General features: G+C 42.9%; 1 pseudogene; it reads left to right on the plus strand.

The window, feature by feature from the left end:
* Positions 1 to 2,683: 2,683 nt before the first annotated feature.
* On the plus strand, positions 2,684 to 11,257 carry LOC101959318 (transcription factor JunD-like; annotated as a pseudogene).
* The last annotated feature ends 2,020 nt before the right edge of the window (positions 11,258 to 13,277 follow it).

Raw genomic sequence — 13,277 nt, forward strand, 5'->3', positions numbered from 1 at the left:
TGCCTTCGATTGTGAATTAGCATCTGCACATCAGATAAAATATTAAGCCTTTGAAATGTTGCTATTGGTTTATTTAGCTTAGCATGGTATTCTCAAGTTACATAAGCCAGCAAGTAGCATAATTTTATTATTTCTAGGGTTGAGTAATATTCCATACACACACACACACACACACAGACACACAACACACACAAACACACAAACATACAGCCACACACAGATATGTATATATCTGTGTGTGGCTGTATGTTATATATATATATATATATATATCTGTGTGTGGCTGTATGTTTGTTTATATATATTTATATTATATATAAATGTTATATGATTTATATTATATATAAATCATATATATATATATATATATATATATATATAAAACATTTTATTTATTCATTCATATGTTGAAGGATACCTAGGTTGGTTCAGTAGCTTAGCTATTGTAAATTGACCTATTGTACATTGATGTGGCACAAGCAATGTATGAGTGTACCTTTGCCTCCCACATTCTCATGAACAATATTATTGCTTGTCTTCTTGATAATTGCCATTATTACTGCAGTGAAATAAAATACTGAAATAGCTTTGATTTGCAATTTTCTAATTGCTAAAGATGATGGTCGTATTTATGTGTTTGTTGATCAATTGTATTTCTTCTTTTGTGAAGTGTCTTTTCAGTTCCTTCATTCATTTGTTGATGGGTTATGTCTCTTTTTTTGGCAATAAGTTTTTTGAGTTCTTTATATATCTTGGAGATTTCTGCTCTATTTGGTGTATTTGTGCTAAGGATTTATTCTCCCATTCTGTAGGCTCTCTCTTCATGTTATAGATTGATTCCTTTGCAGAGAATAAGCTTCTTAGTTTGAATACATCCCATTTATTGATTACTAATTTTACTGTTTGTGTTTTAGGAGTCTTGTTCAAGAAGTCAGGTCCTAAGCTAACAGGATGAGGATGTGGACAATTTGTTTTTGTTAGGGACTCCATTCTTATGTCTAAATCTTTTATCTACTTTGAGTTGATTTTTGAGCACAGTGAGAAGTTTAATTTCATCTTTCTACATATGGATTTCCAATTTTCCCAGCACCAATTGTTGAAGAGGCTTTCTTTTCTTCAATTAATGTTTTTTTCACCTTTGTCTAGTATGGATTGGTCTCTATGTATTTTTGTACTTTTTTTTTCTTTTTTTACTATGTCTCTGTAGTACAGTTTAAGGTCTAGTATTGTGATGCCTACTGATTCACTCATTTTATTGAGAATTGCTTGGGCTATTGTGGCTCTCCTATTTTTTCAAATGAATTTCATGATTGCTTTTTATAGTTTTATGAAGAATGTCATTGGGAGATTAAAAGGAATTGCATTGAACTTCTATAACTATTTTGTTAGTATCACCATTTTGACTATGATCATTCTGCCTATCCAAGAGTATGTAACATCTTTACATTTTCTCAGATCTTCAATTTCTATCTTTAGTGTTCTGTGGTATTCATTGTAGAGGTATTTTACCTCTTTTTTAGTTTGATTCCCAAGTATTTTATTTTATTCTTTCTTTTTCTTTTTTGAAGCCATTGTTAATGGGGTGGTTTTCCTAATTAGTTTTTACATTGGATTCATTGCTTCATTGCTGCAGTCCAGCTGCAGCAAACTCGTGGGGGGTGGGGAGGGTGTGAGGAACAACTTGTGTACATTGATACAGCAGCAATGGGAGCTGTTTACTGTAGGACAGGAGCGGTATTTATACATTCCACACAGCTTATTTTAATTAGCATAAACTAGATACAGCAGTCAACCAATAAGGAATCTCTTGATGGCTCGCTTTTGTTACTTCACAAACCACTCCCTCAGGCGCCATCCAGACTTGTTTACAGACTCTAACATTTCTCTGGCAAAATGCCAGGCGCCATCCTGACTTGTTTACATACCTTAACATTTCCCCCTTTGTTTAATTTAAATAAGGACCATAGTGGTTTTTACACAAACACCATAAATAACCTGCTACAAACAGAAAGGGAGGATACAAAATGCCACAATACCAAGCCACTTGATGGTTCCATGCAATAAGCCCTTGGAAAAATTATACCAGCAATGACACCATTTGTATAGATACTGAGTTTCAATTTGTTGTAGATTACAGTTTGTTGTCTCAGTCCAGGTAAAGCAGTGTCTCAATAGATTAACTCACAGTACAGGTAAATCACAGTCCAGGTAAGTTCTGCAGGCAGCTAGCTTGATCCAAGTCTTGTCCGTTTCTCAGCTGATGTTTCGTCCGGTTTTCAGCAACACTGGAAATTCTTCCACCCCGTTTTTCACTGGCACTGGGATGAAGGCAGGAACTCCAGCAATGATGCTGGAAAATCCTGTAGCATTCCACTAAGAAAACAACCTTCTGAATAATTTAGTACATTATCTCAAGGTTTTTTACATTTGAAATAAGCCTTAATAGTACTCATTACTCATCAGCCTCCAGGTGTGGGAGAACCATTGTAGTTACCGGCCTTGGAAATGATCAAACTCGTCTTCTGCCAGCTATAGTGTCCCGGGCAGCCCCAGATGGCCCTGGGGAGAGTCCCGGTCTCAAACTGCTTCCAGGTCAGGTTTGGATTTGGGCTCTCGTAGTAGCGTCCTGCTCCCCAGGTGGGGAAGAGCTTACTGCTGCTGCTTGGAAAGTTTTTGCTGCACCATGACCGGCTCCAGCACGTGGCAGCCGCCAAGTCAATTCATGCACCCTGCGGTAACGAAAAGTATTTAGTAGTTTTGCTGCAACTTTTTTCCTGATAATCTTTCCTCCTCTGAACTTTCTTCTTTCTGACTTGAGTTCCTGGTCTTCCATCAACATGCCTTAACTGCTCTTGGTTTCACTGGGGTGCCTTCTTCCCTTGGTAATTTACTTAACACCGCTGTGGTGAGCCGTTCCTGCGGACTGTGGTCGCCATTACATGATGGCGCTGGCTCCGTTGTGGTCTGTGAAGGACAACTCCATATCAAAGAGAGTTGGCGTGTTCCCAGCTCCTTATCAGAGAAAGTTGGCATGTCATTTTCTAGCACCCTGTGAGAAGGGTACACGTGGCAGCTTTGCATTGGGGTTCGCAGTGCTTTATTAAGGCTGGGAGGGGCATCCGAAGTTTAGTAGAAGTAGGAGTAGAAGTAGGAGTAGAAAAATTATTAAAAAAATATCAAGGGCCTGAATAAACTGCTAAAAAAAGATTCCTGAGTCGCGTCTTCCTTGCGGGCAAGGGGGGTCGCGACAAGTGGTGCCGAAACCCGGGAGAAAAGAAACAAAGAAACACCCAGGAACCAGAACTTTCAGCAGTCAGGGAGGTGCACCGGTAAGTCCCAGGTAACGTAGGACCCGCTGTTAAAAAGCGGGAAGCTCCTCTGTAAAGAGAGGGCGCTACATCTTATAGCAATTGCACTCTGAATTTTTGTTCTCTTTCTGTGTATGTTCGTTTTGTTTTGTGTACTTTCACTTTCAATTTCTGTGTTTTCTTGTGTTGCGTCATGGGTGCTGTGACTTCAAGTCCACTTCTTCTGGCCTTAGATGGCCTTTTACGTTCCAAGGGACTGGAGGTGAAACGCAGTACCTTAGAGAAATTTTTACAGAGGGTAGATACAGCTGCACCGTGGTTTGCATTTTCAGGCAGCCTCACTACACCCAGCTGGAATAAATTAGGCAAAGACCTTGACTTTGCTCGTGAGCAGGGCATGCTAGAGGGCGGGGTGATACCCCTCTGGAAGATGGTCCGTAGTTGTCTTACGGATGGCCGATGCCAAAAAGCGCTTGTTAAAGGGCAGGAGGTTTTAGAACAATTACATGAGGAAAAATCAGAAACAACAGAGAGCGAAGTGTCTCAGGAAGAGGGGAGTGTGCGGGGCGTGGAGAACGGGAGGAGACTGTATCCAGATCTCAGTGTGCTGCGCACGCCCCCATGCGAAAGTGGGTCAGAGGTAGAAGATAATGAAGAGGAGGAGCTGGAGACGCTATCTCGGCAGCTAGGGAGTTTAGGTACAGGAAACAGAGATAAGCAAGGGCTCAAGAACGGACGGCCTCCCGATCCGCCTCCGTATGGCGGGGGTGTTTCAGGCTGCCGCTGCTTTCCTCTGTTCCTCAGGGCTGGCATATCATTGCTATTGACATTAAAGACTGTTTCTTTTCTATTCCTTTACATCCTAAAGACTCACAGCGTTTTGCCTTCACCCTTCCCTCTTGTAATCACGAGGAACCAGATCAAAGGTTTGAGTGGGTCGTTTTACCACAGGAAATGTCTAACAGTCCTACAATTTGTCAGATGTATGTAGGGAAGGCACTCGCACCTCTCAGACAACAATATCCTCCCATCAAGATTATTCATTATATGGATGATGTATTATTGGTAGCCAAATTAAAACAGTCAGTTAATGAGGCCTATAAAGACTTAGTGAAGTTGTTAGCTCAGTATGGATTACATATTACACCTAAAAAGGTTCAAACAGGGGATTCTATTCAGTATTTGGGTACGACGATTAAATATGACATGTTAAAACCACAAAAAGTTACTATAAGAACTCAAGATCTCCAAACTTTAAATGATTTTCAAAAACTGTTGGGAGATATTAATTGGATAAGAGGTTATTTACATATTCCTAATATCGTGCTCCAGCCTTTGTATGCTATTCTTAAGGGTGATCCAGATCTTACTTCCCCTCGTACCCTCACTAAAGAGGCCAGAGCGGCCCTTATAAAAGTAGAAGAAGCTATACAACATGCTACTCTATACAGGCTCCAGAGTGATAAACCTTTCCAGTTATGTGTGCTTGCCACTATGCGGCAGCCTACTGGAGTACTGTGGCAAGATGGGCCTTTACTATGGATCCACCCACATGTATCCCCAGGAAAATCTTTAGAATACTATCCTGATGCTGTTGCAGCATTAGCACTTAGAGGGATTCAACAGAGCATTCAATTTTTTGGACAAGCACCTTCTTCTCTTATCATACCCTATTCTAAAGTTCAACTTAATGTTTTGTGTGCTACTCTAGACAACTGGGCTATTCTATGTTGCTCGTTTCAAGGGGATATTGATAATCATTACCCTTCTCATCCATTACTCCATTTTGTTAAAGAGCATCCTATCATTTTCCCTAAAGTAACTTCACCCACTCCAATTCCGGGGGCTGTTAATATTTTTACTGATGGCTCTAAGTCTGGAATGGAAGCTTATGTGATTACTGACTCTCCCCCTGTCCAGCATCAATTTGCTCCTGAAAATCCACAATGGGTAGAACTACAAATTGTCATTAAAGTTTTTAAACAGTGTTCTTTTCCTTTCAATCTCATTTCGGACTCCATCTATGTGGTGCAGGCGCTCAAAATTCTGGAGGCTGTAGGAGCTATTAGTGACACCCATACTGTGTCTACTTACTTTAATCAGCTTCAACAGCTTATCCGTAGCCATACTGCCCCTTTCTATCCAATGCACATTCGGGCTCAAACCTCTCTTCCTGGCCCGTTATCACAGGGTAATGCCTGTGCTGACTCGACAACTAGAAGCCAGTTGGTATGCTTGGCCTCCTCCTTAGAAGAAGCTAAATTGTTTCATCACAACTTTCATGTCAATGCTATGACGCTGCGCAGACGTTTTTCCATCTCAAGAGCGGATGCTCGTCAGATAGTATTACAATGTCCCCATTGTGTCACATTTCTTCATCCTCCTACTTATGGTGTAAACCCACGAGGATTGAAGCCATTGGTCGTCTGACAAATAGACGTAACTCACGTGCCTGACTTTGGCAACCTCAAATATGTACATGTTTCTATTGATACATACTCTGGAATTATTCATACTTCTACTTTATCGGGAAAAAAGACACGTAATGTTATTACTCATTGCTTAGAGGCATGGGCAGCATGGGGTGCACCTGCATCCCTTAAGACTGATAATGGACCTGCTTATACGGGCAGACAGTTTACATCTTTTTGTTCTACTATGGGAGTACAACTTGCTCATGGGTTGCCTTACAATCCTCAAGGACAAGACATTGTTAAACGTGCCCACCGCACCTTAAAAGAAACCTTAGAAAAACAAAAAGGGGAAATAGGAGTTGACCACACTCCTAAAGAACGCCTGTCCTTAGCTCTTTTTACCATTAATTTTTTGAATTTGGATATTCATGGCCGCTCTGCGGCCGATAGACATGTGTCCCCTCAGCCCTCTGTGACTGGCTATGTTAAGTGGAAGGATGTTCTTACGGGCCAATGGAACGGCCCTGACCCCGTGCTGACATGGGCACGAGGATCTGTATGTTTTTTTCCCCAGGATCGCACGGAGCCGCTGTGGATCCCTGAACGCCTGACAAGAAGAGTCTCGAGATCTACTAACCAGCAGCAGGAGGTGCCACAACAGTCCCATGATGAGGAGCTTCATTCTGATGAGTGCTCTGGCTCTGATGCTGGTGCCAACGGTACAGATGGCACCAATGCAGTGGTGGGCAGTGGCACGGGCATGGCCAATGCCAATGCCAGTTCATAGTAATTCTAGTGTCCTCCCCACTCTTTTTTCTACCTCATGTGAGATATCTGCTCCTTGTACCTCTCCTAGAGGGGACATGGAAAATATTTTAATCAGTCTCAAGTTAATCTCACAGGAGTTTTTTGTTTCAGTCTTGGGAACACTAATTGTATTAGCCTTAAGACCAAAAATTTGACTAACTGGGAGGACCCATTGCGGTCCAGTCGAGTCTCAGGGAGTATTCTCAGTGCTGTATTGAGCCAAGTAGTTTCAGGGAAGCAATCAGGCTCAGGGACCCCCGCAACTAGCTCTGTTTTAAACATAACTACTTTAGCTATTATCTCCGAGGTACTAATCCCAATGCCTCCTTCTTCTAATAGTACTTGCAATGCCACTCATTTCAAGGCCTCTCCCTACTGTACCCCTAATTTTGGTTTTCCCCCGACATTTACGCCTTGTCAGGATCATTCTTGGGAAAAACATCAAGTTACTAAAGGTTTCTCCTTTTCCCCCCCTCTGAAGAGATATGTTTATAACTTTAACAACAATGCCAACTCCTCTACAGGAACAGGTTGGTCCTGGTTTCAATGGCTCATTTCCAATGAGAAGGGGGCTTCAGCCGATATTTCTACATTGGCTCAATTACTAAGAGCCAAATGTTGGCTGACTAATGTTTCTGGCACTACTAAGGAGAGTGAACGAGGTAATAGGCTTACATCTGTTTCGTTCAACTCTCTGTTACATTATGCCACATTGCCTCCTGCAATGGTCTGTATCCAATCCCCGTTCCTGTTCCTTTTAGCTAATCACACCTCATCGGGGATGCTGGATTGTTCTATTATTACCTGTTTCTTATCTGAGTGTTGGAATGGTTCTTGGACTGTAACAGTGATTATGAAAATTCCAACTTTTGTCCCAATCCCAGTCACTGCGGATCCAGATAAATTTCCTCTTGTAGAGCTACTTAGAGTCCGCAGAGATTTTGGAATCACGGCAGCTATAGTGACAGCCGTGGCGGCATCTGCTGCTGCAGCAGTTACGGCCGGAGTAGCCATGGCCAGTCAAGTACAAACTGCTGCCACTATTAATCAAGTTGTTCAACAAACGTACACTATACTTGAATCGCAAAATGCGATTAATCAACATATTTTGTCAGGGATTTTAGCTACCAACCAGAGAATAGATTTTCTTCAAGCTCAGGTAGAAGAATTGGCTGACCTAGTACTTTTAGGCTGCATTGACCAACGTGCACATTTATGTATAACCTCTGTCAGATTTAATGATTCCAGGAATGCTTCCCACATCATTGGTGGATATCTGGCCGGGAATTGGTCCATGGAAGTGGAAGACATGATCCAGTCTCAACTAACCCAGATAGCTGTCTTGAATAGTACCCGTGTCGATCCCGTGACTCTGGGTCAATTCACCAATTGGATATCTTCTGCTTTTTCCTTTTTTAAAGAGTGGGTGGGAGTAGGCATTTTTGGTACACTGTGTTGTTTTGGTATGTTCCTCTGTTTATGGTTTCTCTGTCGCCTTAAGGCTCGTAGTGCTCAAGATAAGGCTATGATCATACAAGCTCTTGCTGCTTTAAAAACTGGCAACTCGCCACAGGTCTGGCTTGCGCATCTTAAGCACTAAACTTTTGACATGGTCATTGCACCCCAAGTTATTATAACATTGCACTGGGATTGACATGTCTTTCCTCGTTATTCTCTTAGTGTCAAAAAGCCCTTACACTCTGCCGGTCTTGCTACCATTGCACGCAGATGGGTTTCTACACTAGTGCCTTTGACATGGTCGTTACACCCCAAGTTATTATAACATTACACTGGGTACGACATGTCCTTCTTTTGTCTTTCTCTTAGTGCTGGAAAGCCCTTACACTCTACGGGTCTTGTTGCCATTGCACGCAGAAGGGTTTCCACACTGGTCTTTATCTATCACTTTAAAGTCCGTGCCTTTCTTTCAGGGTGCTGCCAACATGTTTGTAGTTGTACTTCTACATGGCCACAGTTCAACCTCAGCTATTCCCTCTTACTCACCATCGTCACGATACAGGATGCGAGGCAAGGCACTGCACTTGAGTGATCCATTGACAAGAGGGACCTCAAGGGGAGCATGTCCTATTGCATGCGGGTTTGACGTGTCTCCGCCCCGCCCCACAAAAAAAGGCGTCGGCTGATATGGTGTCAGGTCTGGGGAAGGCGCCCCCTGGGGCTGGCCCATACTATACAGCCACTTCTGCACAGTGGGATAGGACCTCTACTCTCGCCTGTATTGTCTTAGTGAAACAAAAAGGGGGAGCTGTGGTGAGCCGTTCCTGCGGACTGTGGTCGCCATTACATGATGGCACTGGCTCCGTTGTGGTCTGTGAAGGACAACTCCATATCAAAGAGAGTTGGCGTGTTCCCAGCTCCTTATCAGAGAAAGTTGGCATGTCATTTTCTAGCACCCTGTGAGAAGGGTACACGTGGCAGCTTTGCATTGGGGTTCGCGGTGCTTTATTAAGGCTGGGAGGGGCATCCGAAGTTTAGCAGAAGTAGGAGTAGAAGTAGGAGTAGAAAAATTATTAAAAAAATATCAAGGGCCTAAATAAACTGCTAAAAAAAGATTCCTGAGTCGCGTCTTCCTTGCGGGCAAGGGGGGTCGCGACAAACACCCCTTCTATATTTTCATCACAAAGACAATACAATACACTGAGACAAAACAAGACACAAACATACTGCATCAATCTTCTCCATTTTCTCGAAATGGCCATTTTTCCTCTTGCCCTATCTGCCTAGGGAGGAGCAGGTTTGCTCCCGTCCTATCTATTGATGGGCAGCTTTTTTCCTCGTCACTTATCCCCAAGTGTCTCTGAGTTCCCTGTAATGGGCCACCATCTGCCAAAGTCTGGCTGCAGCAAACTAGCGAGGGGGGGTGTGTGTGATGAACTTGTGTATGTAGATACAGAAGGAGTGGGAGCCGTTTATTGTAAGACAGGAGCGGTATTTATACATTCCACACAGCTTATCTTAATTAGCATAAACTAGATACAGCAGTCAACCAATAAGGAATCTCCACACTTAATGGCTCACTTTTGTTACTTCACAAACCACTTCCTCTGGCATTTTGCCAGGCGCCATCCAGACTTGTTTACAGACTCTAACATTTCTCTGGCCAAATGCCAGGTGCCATCCTGACTTGTTTACAGACTCGAACACTTTATTATAAAAATTCATTTGGTTTCTGAGTGTTTATTTCATGTTATACTATTTTACTAAATTTATTAGTCAAGAAAGTTTTCAGGTAAAATTTTTTGGATTTTCTAAATATAGAAGCATGTCATTAGCAAATAGTGATAGTTTGATTTCCTGTTTTTCTATTGATTATCTTTAATTCTTTCTTCTAATTGTTTTGGATAGAGCTCCAAGGATGACGTTGAATAAAATGGCAAAAAAAAGGGCATCTTTTTGCTTTTTTTCAATTTTAGAGAGAATGCTTTAATTTTTTATCCCTTAATAATAATGTTTCTGAGGAGCCCCCACAGAAGGGCCAGGTACAGAGTCCACTGGCAAGGTGGGCTCAGGACCGACTAGGCAGGAGAGGGGTTGGGAGACCCCAGGACAAAGGCCCTGGCCACCCCCCCCCCCAGCGGAGCCAGCCTTCGGTGCAGCAGAGGGTGGAAACACTTTTCTATGGTGATGAGGCACTGAGAAGCCTGGGCAATAGCGTCAGTGGCAGTGGCAGCAACTTTATGTCCCTGGCCCACTTGTCCCTGAGGCGCCAACTTGGGCGGCAGGCAGCCTGGTGAAGAATGATGCCCTGAAGCTGAACCTGAGGGAACAGGTGCCAGCAGAGCCAACTCTGGCCCCCCTATCTGCAAACTGCACACATAACAGGTGCCCCCTGACAGCTTGCTCTCCAGCCCTACCTGAGGGTGCTCAAACTCCCCTTTCTTGAGCTCGAGTGCCTCATCATCCAGATCAATGTGCTGGTTTCCACTACACCAAGGAGCACACAGTTCCTCTACCCCAAGGTGTTGGCCAATGAGAAGCAGGATTTCACGGAGGACTTTGTCAAGGCCCTGGAGGATTTGGAAAAGCAGCACCAGCTTGGCGAGTGTGCAGCCCTACTGCTGCTGCTGCTGCTGCCTCTGCAAGAGGACCCTCTGTCAGGCATTGGGCGCGGCACTCTTACCCCCCCCCAACTGACATCGGTCTCCACGAACTTGAGCAGCTACAGGGGTGGTGCCGGGGGTGCTGCAAATGTCCCCTTCACCTCCAATCCCGTTCCGTTCTGCCTGTCACTGCCGCCCCCACCTGCCCCCCTCGCACTGGGGCCACCATGCCTAGCTGTGCTCAAGGATGAGCCACATAAGGTGCCCGACTTGCCAAGCTTCAGCGAGAGCCTGCGGATATCGCTCATTGACATGAACACATAGTAACACATCCAGGCTGAGCGCAAGCGGCTGCTCAACCGCATTGCAGTCTCCAAGTGCCCCAAGGGCAAATTGGAGCATTTCTTCCTGGAGGAGAAAGTGAAAAGTTCAAGAGCCAGAACATGAGCTGGCATCCACCAGGAGCCTACTGACTGAGCAGGTGGTGCAGCTCAAGTAGAACGTCCTCAGCCATATCAACAGTAGCTGCCAGCTGCTGCCCCAGCACCAGGTGCCCTTGTACAGAGCCCAAGCACTGGGCGCATGCGGGGCCCCCCTCCTTGAGGGGCGGGCTCACAAGGGGAGGGAGATGGCTGAGCGCCCTGGACTTGGGAGGGTGCAACCCTAGCGACCACTTCCCCGAGGGTGCTCAGGACTCGGAGAGGGTCCAGTCCCCAGGGATCCCCACGGGTGCCCTGGGCTTGACAAGCTGGACCCCCTGCTCCTTTAAGGGGATGGAGCCTATGACCTCCACCCCCACCCCCCTCACCCCTGCTTCTTTTTCCTGCGCTGCTGCCAGGTGTTGCACAAACCCGCAGGTTGCCCCTTCCTAAACACCACTGCGGAAGGGGTCTCTATGGGGCACAGCCTCCTGCCTGCCTTTTCTTTTTCTGTTTTGCTTTTGGAAAAGAGAAGAACAGAGTGTTAGATTCTGCCCCATTTATGTTTCTATTCGTGAACAAATGGTTGTGTGTCCCTGTGTGTTTCCTTGTTTTTTTTTTTTTTTTTTTTTTTTTAGAAATGAGAAAAAGAAAAAAAAATATTAAGCCTTTTCCTTGCTCTCACTACCCACTTTTGTCCTTCCAACACCCCTCCTCCCTGCCCTTTTTGTTCTTTGTTTTTGTTTTGCTAGGAATCCACATTCCTGTTTGTAAATCTTTGTTTCTGTTTTCTGTTTTCAGTAAAGTCTCCTTACTCCAAAAAAAAAAAAAAAGAAGAAGAAGAAGAAGAAGAAGAAGAAGAGGAGGAGGAGGAGGAGGAGGAGGAGGAGGAGGAGGAGGAGGAGGAGGAGGAGGAGGAGGAGGAGGAGGAGGAGGAGGAGGAGGAGGAGGAGGAGGAGAGGAGGAGAATATTGTCCATGTGTTTACCATAGATAGCTTTTATAGTATTAAGACATATTTCTATTATACATAGTTTTCTAGTGTTTTGACTATGTATTTAGTCCAATGTTTTTTTTCTGCATTTATTGAGATAATTTTTTGATTCTTGTCTTTACATCTATTTAATTAAAAAATATGTTTATTGATTTCCATGTATTGAACCAACCCTGCATCTCTGGGACAAAGCCCACTGATCATGTTGTACTATCTTTTTAATATGATTTTGCATGCTGTTTGCCATAATTTTATTGAGAATTATGACATCTCTGTTCATCAGGAATACTGGTCTGAAATGTTCTTTCCTTGATGTGTCTTTGTCTGGTTTTTGCATCAGGTTGATATCAGTTTCATAGAATGAGGTTAGATGGTCTTTTCTATTTTCTATTTCATAAAATAATTTTAGAAGAATTGATGTTTATTCTTTTTTAAACTTTTTGTAGAACTGGGCTGAGAATTCCTCTGATCCTGGGTTTTTCTTAGTTGTTAGACTTGTGATAATCCCTGGCTTGTGAGAATTAATGTAATATACTCAAGACTTTATACTTTAGAGGAGAAATGCCTACTCTAACATTAGCCTACTTAAGCAAATGTTAGTCCTCAAATAACAATATTTTTTGAACATTTTTTGTTTTCACCAGAAGACTGACATCTCCAAGACTCCTTTCTTTAAACATGTAAGTGAAAATGTGTATGTGTGTGTGTGTGTGTGTGTGTATATATGTATCCAATGTTTTGTGATCACTTGGTAAAACTGCATTAAATAACACACCCATCACATCAATTTGGGTACTTTATTCAAGCCTTTTAGCCCACATATTAAATTTTTGATCCATACAACACTTTTAGCTATAATTTCTATCAGAGTCTCTACATGGAAATATGAAATAATGAGATAAAATATTTTAACACTCTAACTCTCCAATATTATAAAATTTATTTCTAATTGAATTTAATGTTATTCATACTTCACATAATTCTCCTGAAATAAATATAAAAACTTCAAAATAAACAAAAAAACAAGAATATCAGTCAAGGGAAGTGACAAAGACTGCATGAGAGCAGGATGAAGATTATAAAATATTTCTGAATTAAAATCTAAGTTCCATGAAAAGTTGAATCAATATTTTTCATGTGTGTGTATTGAGATAATTACTACACTAAGACATTTAGGTATTTGTAGAGTAGGAGGATATAATATACTGTTGCATTGTTAAGAAATAGGGAAATAAGAGGAGCTCTATCAAGAACATCATGTTGAATTTTGCTGAA

This window comes from Ictidomys tridecemlineatus, chromosome 3 (assembly GCF_052094955.1).
Source record: "Ictidomys tridecemlineatus isolate mIctTri1 chromosome 3, mIctTri1.hap1, whole genome shotgun sequence".
Lineage (NCBI taxonomy): Eukaryota > Metazoa > Chordata > Mammalia > Rodentia > Sciuridae > Ictidomys > Ictidomys tridecemlineatus.